The following is an 8,725-nucleotide window of genomic DNA, read 5'->3' on the forward strand; positions in this document are numbered from 1 at the left end:
AATGTGTTAAATTTAGTTTTTAGCTGTTTGAGATAAATGTCAGATGTTACACCCTTAGCCTATTCAGAGTAATCTCATTCAAGGACAAATGTTCTCAAGGGGGATATATTGTAACATCTTGCTAATTGAAAGAACTAGAAAGAATAGAAGAATCTGGAAATTTGTTAAGTATGTTAAGTTTGTATTTTTGATCAACTTGAAATGACCATAACTTGTATCCTCAAAATTATTTAAGTGTGATTCCAGATACCTGAGGCAATATCTTGGAATTATCCTTCCAACACCGCCGAGTTTGCTCGATTTCGAGGTCGTATGAGTGAGATATGGTCATTTGAAGTTCGGTTGTTAAAATAAAGAAAATCTAAAATTGGATTTTTAAAGGGTGTTTTACTCTTTTACTTACACGAGTATATTTTTTTATTTTAGTAACTTGTGTGGGGTATGATTTGAGTTAGTTCAGTTTATGCAATTAAGAAATACGCTAGGGCTTTGAGGGAAGAGAAAAGAGGAGAAAGGAGAAGAGAAACTCAAGATTTGTCAAGTTCTTGCAATTTTGTTTGTGAACTTCACCAAGGATTCAATCCTACCAGATATGTGAGACTTTCACAGTGTTGAGTTCGTTCACTCACGCGCCAATCATGTTTGCTTTAGCGAAATTCGTTTCAAGAAAGTTGAAAGTATGATATTCTTGAATTTTGTTCTTTAAGTTTGCTTTAGTTCCCAAGATTTGATGGGATTGTGGATATACTTATGAAATCATGCGGATTTAAGAATTGTATTGAGTTATATTCTTGTGTATATATACTGGGAATTTGAATATAAAAAGGGATTGAGAAAAAAGAATCAGATTTAGGTGAATCGGGATGAGAAACCAAAGAAGGAAAAAGAAACTCAGACTTGCTACCCTAGTGTACAAAAATCACCTCTGAGTCGTATTTAGGACGCAGAGTCCTCTGTTTCAAAATTAAATATCGCGATGAAATATTTAAATACATCTAGGAGTTGCGGAGTTTTTTCCAGACAGTGATTTCTTGATTTCTTTTCTGACGTTTAACTATCTAAAAACACTCCTAAACATTATGAGATCTTTCATATCGCAATCCTTGAATCCATAATTCAATTCGAGGAAAGTTAAGAGTCAATTCTAGAATCTAAGAATTGAGTCAAGAGAAGTTAATAAGGTTTTCAAAAGTCTTTCACAAACAATTTAACTTTGTTTAAAGACTTATGTTTTGATTAAAGCAAAAATTATAGAGTTGATCTCATTTCTTCAAAAGTTATAAGGAAATTGAGTGATCTCAATACTTTAAAATCTTTTCACATTTGAAAAAGAAAGGGAAACACCGATTTCCAAGAGAGCTTTTAGGTTATGTTTTGTGTTATTATCTCAAACCAAAGAAAGAATTTTATTTTCAAAACATATGAGCTAAGTATATTTTGGGAGTGTATTGAGCAGCGACATGGGTATGGAAGTCCATATTAACTCAAGTCTCTATAAACCATGTAGTCATCATGGGTAGTAAAGGATCATACCTTTAGATGACTCTTTAAGTGTTTTTTAGCATAGACTAGTGGACCTACTTATTTAAGGTGTCCTGTATGATGGCAAAGTATAGGAAAATTCTGACAGCGTGGGAAAGACGTTGTATCAGCACTTAGCTCCCACGAACTATATTACTTTATTATACGAGTAAAGTTGAGTTTGTTGTTTCATTTCCTTAAAAAAATTGAGTTGTTATTTGCTATTTTAAATGCTTTGTATAAATTGCACTATTATTATTGTCTTATACCACATTTGAGTTAAGTTACTCATGAGTTAAGTAAAGTCAAGGTAAGTGTTTCTTTCAGATACTTTACAAGCTTACGTTATGTTTTAGCATTCTCCTCGCATACTCGTACATTCAATATACTAATGCTATTCAGCCTGCATTATTTTATGATGCAGACACAAGTAATCAGGATCAACATTCAGGCCTCGTTGATCCAGTTCAGCACTTAGAGTCAGTTGGTGAGTCTCATTGCTTTCTGGAGGGCTCCTTTTTACACTACTTTCTAGTTTTTTGTTGTTAAGATGATCGGGGTTCTTGTCCCGACATCCCTATTTGTTTTAGAGGCTTCATAGATGAGTATTTATAGTTCTTTAGTCTTTTTCATTTATGTTGTATACGTTTAATACTCGAGTTTTCATATTATCTAAGTTATTATCTCTTAAGTTATTGCATGAGTTATGTTTCTTATGTTTATGTTTTCCACTGAATAAGTAATCTAGGTCAAGGGTTCTCTTGGGTCCTACAATGTTTCTTGAGTGTCGGTCCCGCCCAGAGTGTATTCTTAGGACGTGACAATTATCCAGTTCCTTGAAGGATATTCACCACTGATAAGGAATAATATTGTGAGATGGATTCATCTTCCAACAAGTGTTTATAAGTGCAATATCGATGCTTTTTCTGAATATAAGACAGGCGTTGGAGTTATATCCTTTTATATCAGAAATGAGAAGGGGGATCTGGTGTATGCAGAGTCTAAAGGGGTTACAAAAGAATAAATTTTGGAGGTTGAGATCATGGCAATGAGGGATGGTTTATATTAATGTATTATGGAGACTTTGGTGCCTTTGATCATTGAGATTGATTCACAGTTAGTCCCAAAAAATACTAAATGGAGTATGGGAGGTTCCATGGCATATATCTCGAGATGTCAGGATCATTAAGTAAGTGTTACAGAATCATGGAAGTGGTTCATACTTTAAGATAAGGCAACAACCTAGATTATGTTTTTACAAAATCGTTTGTTCATTTTGCAAGATAAAGATAATACAATATCATAATGTTAATAATGTATCACATAAGGCTAGGATAATATTTCAACAAGAGAAAGCAAATATGCCTAATTTGAGGATTAGAAAAGTTCAAAACAAAAGCTACAACGGATAAACATTACAAAAGGTTTAATACAACTACATAAGGAAGAGGAAATTTGAATTCCATCAATCTCCAAGAGATAAAGAGTTTGGTTACAACGTTTGTGATGCGTCAAATTAAACATGGGTATTTATGCCAATGGGGTTCAACCTATTTAGGAGATCAATCAAAAGACTGAGTACCAAATTTCATAAAGGAAGTAAAGGCACGAAACTCATCTTGACAAGATTCCATCATTGATGGTATTGGCACCCCTCAACTTTATTGATAGCCCAGATTCACGTCGATGACATCCAGGTAGAAGAAGTCTTCAATGGTTGTTGAATCATGAAATCTGTGAGAGTTTTGATGGGGAGGTGATTTCAACCCATACTTGGATCTTTATCGACTCAACGATTATTTCAAGTCGCCATGAGGTGTTTCCAGTATTGAAGAACTTGAGTTCTTCAAGAAATACTTTTGTGCCCCAAGTGTTGGATGAAGAAGATGAAGACAGTCGGCTGATTTAGTTTCCAAATTATGAAGACTGGTCTTGTTGTTCTATTTTTGTGTTTGGGCTTGGGTAACTTTTGTACCCAAGTTTGTATATTTGTTGGACTCCTTATTTTGGGTTTTAATAAATGGACATAGTCCAAAGTTCAATTGAAAGAAATATATTAATTTTGAATTTATGAGTAATATATCCGTATTTTGAATTTTTAATAAATGAATAAGAAAATTAATTGAGATATTAAATTTTAAAAGTAAATTATTTTCATTTATAACACAAAAAGTAATAAGAGTAAAAAAATTCATGTTTTTATTTTTATAACAACTAAATAGATTGTACTGTCAAATGTCACTATAAGTATGTAACAAAATCTTACTATCCCACAAACAAACCAACAAAGCCCAATAAAATGGAAAACAATTACCAAATGCTCGAACCACTAGTTTTCACAACATCCCCAATGCCACCACACCAAAGCCTATCCTCCTGGCTGGAGATGACACTCCAGATAAACATCTAACCTTCAAGGTGATCTTTGCGGGGCAGCCGGTGACACTGATATTACAAGACACAACTTATTTAGCAAAAATAATCAAGAAGGGGGTAGACCAAGAAATAGCAGGCCTGGGAAACCATATATGGATATATGGATGCAAGCATTGTAGACTCAGAAATGGGGGAACATCAACACAATGTCCATGGAGGAACTCAATCAAGTAATGGGACATCATTCCAGTCACTACCCTTGTTTCCTTCCCACCCATACCTTCATTCCAAGGATACAATACGATATACAAGATGCAATTTACTCACACCCTATCCTGGAAGAAACTCGAAACAAACATTGAGGAGTGCACTCAATCCTAGATCTGCTCAAACAAAACGCCCAAGAGCTGGAAGACATGTTGAACATTGTAGGAGAGCAATGCACACAAAACTGCATCCCGGAGAAACCTTACTTCAAGGAGTTCTAGGACGCACCCAACAACACACTCATGGCGCAATGCCCATAAATAATGATTTAATGAAAAGTGAACTTGAGAAATGGGATAGCAGCATCACCACCAGTAGTGGAACTTTACCCTGCTGGAACACAAACAGAGGAACAAATAGAGGAAAGGAAATTACCTGTAGGGGCAGGAACTAACATTGTCGTCTTCATCATATGGAATTCAAGGGAGGATGGTAGTGACACCTTTCGGCGTCAATGTGGCGCTATGGTGAACTCCCACAAACCATCTATGCTAGTTATATATGAAACAAAAATGACGTAGCACAAAATCCTAAAAGATAAAATGATGTCCGATACACAAATCCAGTCTCCAACAAATGGTTATATGGGAGTAATGGTTGTTATGTGGAAACCATACGCGCTCAAATTGGAGAACCTCACTGTAACAACCCCAGGAATCCACTTTACGGTCAAGGTACTCCGTAACACCTACTCTAGGAATTTATCTACTATCTATGCTAGCCCTGATTTTAATACAAGAACCCTCCTCTAGGAGGAACTCTTTAACCTCTCTAATAACATTGATCGGGAATGGATTATTGGAGGTGACTTCCGTAAAGTCCTAAAATCAAGTGAGAAATTAGGATGAAATTGTATAAACAACACTAGAACTAACTTCTTCTGGGAATGCCTTAACAAATGCAAAATGGTAGAGTTCGGGTTCAAGGGGTGTTAGTATACCTGGACAAACCAAAGGTATAGAAATAGGAGCAACCTCATACAAGAGAGACTTGATAGGTGCGTAGAAAACTACCAATGGATAAAGAGGTACCCAAACTCCCTAGTAACCCATCTTCTTAGGACTAAGTCTAACCACTGCCCAATGTTTCTCCAGCTAGTAGCACCCAAACACTAAATGTTAAAACCTCTTTGGAATGGAGTCCATGTGGGGCGTTCACCCTATTTTTGAGGGTCTTATCCAGGAATACTTTGCAGGGCAAGTAAGCCTTAGGCACACGATCACTATATTCCAAAAACAGGTGACAGAATGGAACAAAACCACCTTTGGATATATCTTCTCCTAAATTAGAAGAGTTCTTGCCAGGTTATATGAAATCTAAAAATCCACCTCCTACCACCTCAGAACCTACCTTCAAGAACTTCAAAATCCTCTCTCCTCCAAGAATATAATAGCCTATTGGCTATATAAAAAGACTTTTAAAGAACAAAATCCAAAACCAATTGGTTGGGTGAAGGACACACAAACATAAGATTCTTCCATAATGTCATTATCTAGAGAACAAGGAGTAATTTTATCATCCTAATAGAGAATGATAATGGAAATAAGATAAAATACCAGGATGGTATTAGAAACCACATCACTAATTTCTTCCAAAGCATTACACCACTAAGCATCTCAGCTCGCAAAGAAGCCCCCTTCCCCCACCGAAAGAAAACTACCAACGCCTCACTTCAGAGCAACACCTCATGTTGGACATCAACCTTAGGACATTTAAATCAGTATAACTCTGAATACCTTCAAACCAACCAAAGAAACTAGCCTCAATAGCATCCACAACCTTTTCTACCAAAAATATTGGGGAATTGTCAAGAACAAAATTTAGATTTCATCAAGGAATCCTCCAAGAGCTCTTGATTCCCCCTGAGTCAAACTCAACCCTCCTTTCCCGAATTCCCAACTGCCCCAACCTACCCTCCATGATGAATTACATGCCTATAGGAATCTGTAACACCAACAACAAGGTGGTGACAGAAGTAATTGTCAACCACCTCAAACCAATCCTTCCTTCCATCATTGACCCCTATCAGTCCATCTTACTTGCTAACAGGAGAGACTCGGATAATGCAATAATTATCCAATAATACATCACCCAATATGGTATGATTAGGGGGAAGAAGGCCAACATGATCTTAAAGATCGATCTTGAGAAAGCCTTCCACAGGCTTGAATATGCCTACATCCAAGATAATGTAGAGAATTTCAACATCCCCCAAACAATCCAATCTCATAATGTCCTGCATTACCACTTCCTTCATATCCATCCTCGTGAACGGAAGGAAAACTGAGTACATCCAACCCTCGAGAGGAATCTAGAAAGTTGATCCTCTCTTTCCCTACATCTTCATAATGTGTATGGAAAGACTTTCACGAAGCATAGAGAAGGCAGTTAGGGATACACACTGGACCCTGGTGAAAATTTCAACAAGAGGTCCTACCATCTCCCATCTCTTTTTTTCAGATGACCTTTGCCTATTTGGAAGAGCCGACATGAGTAATTCCCCTAGTATAAGAAATATCATCCGCACCTTTTGTGGTCACTCAAACGAGAGAATGAACTACCAAAAGTCCAAGAGCACCTTCTCCAGGAACTGTTCTGCATTGCCTATGAAAAACTGCTCCAACACACTTGGAATTAGAGCTTCTAAAACATTCAGGAAACACCTGTGTTTCCCAATCTTCCAAAAAAGGGCAACAAACAATGAATTCCAGTTCATCATTGACAATATGAGAAAAAGACTTGCGGGTTGGAAGACAAAATTCCTAAACCTAACTAGAAGTACCGTCCTTTCATAAGAAACTCTTGGTAGCATTCCTTCACATGTCATGCAATACATCAAACTCCCAGCCAAAAGTAGCAACACAATCAATAGGATACAAGAGAGATTTCATCTGGGGAACTACAGCCGGAAAAAGAAAGATATATCTCTTAAATTTGGACACAATAATCATTGCTAAGAAAATGATCCTTTCGAGTCTGACATAGAGAGCACTCAAAAACTCAAACAAGTTTTTGAGCAAAACGTTGTTATGCTTATGTAAAAGTCATAACATGGAACTGAAAAGGATAAGAATAACCTTCAGAACATGGAGGAACATCCATAAATGATTGTTGGATCTATCCTATACAATAAAATGGATAGTACACAAAGGTGACAAACTCAACTTCATCGAAGATAAGTGGGTCCCCCACCATGACCCCATTAACAAGCTAATTCATGGACCTTTCCAGAGAGGGAAACACACCACAAGGTGAAGCACCTTCACCAAAATGGGGAATGGATTTTCAACAAACTCTTATTCACCCTTTCAGAAGAGATGAAAGCAATCATCAAAAGTTGTAGGCAAAAATATTGATCCACATCAAGAAGACACTTTGATATGGGGGATTACACCAAATAGGCTCTTCAGTCAAAGCACATCCTATAACCATATAAATAAAACTAACATGAGTCACAGAACTGTGGCTGACATAATATTCAAATAAATCTGGATAATCAACGTACCAAACAAAATCAGCAATTTCTTATGGCTCTTGTACCGCAGAATATTTTGAACAAACCAAATCTTTAACCATCCATGACTAAATGTGGACCCTAAGTGCAACCTTCGTGTCTACTGTGAAGAAGACACTAATTACATATTCTTCCAATTCCCCAATGCTCAATGTTTTTGGAATACCTAGTATTAACCAGCCACAATCCAGAATCCAATAAACCCATGATTGCCGTTAATACTGATTGGATAGATCAGTGGAACACCTTAAAAGCACAAAGATACAATGAACATCTAGACAGGGGAATATTTATCCCCTTTGCACTCTAGAACATATTGCTCACAAGAAATCACAATACCTTCAATAAAAGTAAGGGGATGGAGTAGACACAAATTCCACCATATCCGAAGCAAAAGAATATCGCATCATCATAGAGAAAAAATAAAAAAGAGAGAATAACAGATGCATCATCTGTCATGAGCAAGAAGCACCCCCTAGACATAGACGGAGTCTTCATCCTCGAAGAGGACTTGGAATAGCCCTTAAAATTCGTCATAACATATCATAGGTCGAAAATGCGTAAAATTTAGAAATTTTACATAGTTAAGTATACTTAGACTTCTGACATATCATATATGAAGTTTACATACACTCCTCTCTTATTGAGGCATACATAGGCTTCTCATTTAGCATAAACATACATTTAAGAGTCTAATATATTGTATCACATATAAACCATCTAAAAAGTATAACAAAGTTAGGCATAATCCCATATACAAGTAAAATATGTCATATAGGCTTACATCAATATCTCAAAAGATAAAATGAACAAAGTTCTTTTAAAGATAACAACATCATAGGTAGATAGAAAGTGGAACCATCTTCGAACATTGAGGACCTACAAATAACTTGGGAAATTTCCAAGTCTTCCTTCAAAGTGGCCTTTTGAACTTCAATAGCCCGAAACTAGATATTTGTTGAAATATAAAGAATATGGGTTAGTACAACCACTTGTACTAAGTATGGATAGATGTTCATAAACCATATGAAGATATGCACAAAAGGA

Source organism: Solanum lycopersicum, chromosome 12, assembly GCF_036512215.1.
Source record: "Solanum lycopersicum chromosome 12, SLM_r2.1".
NCBI lineage: Eukaryota > Viridiplantae > Streptophyta > Magnoliopsida > Solanales > Solanaceae > Solanum > Solanum lycopersicum.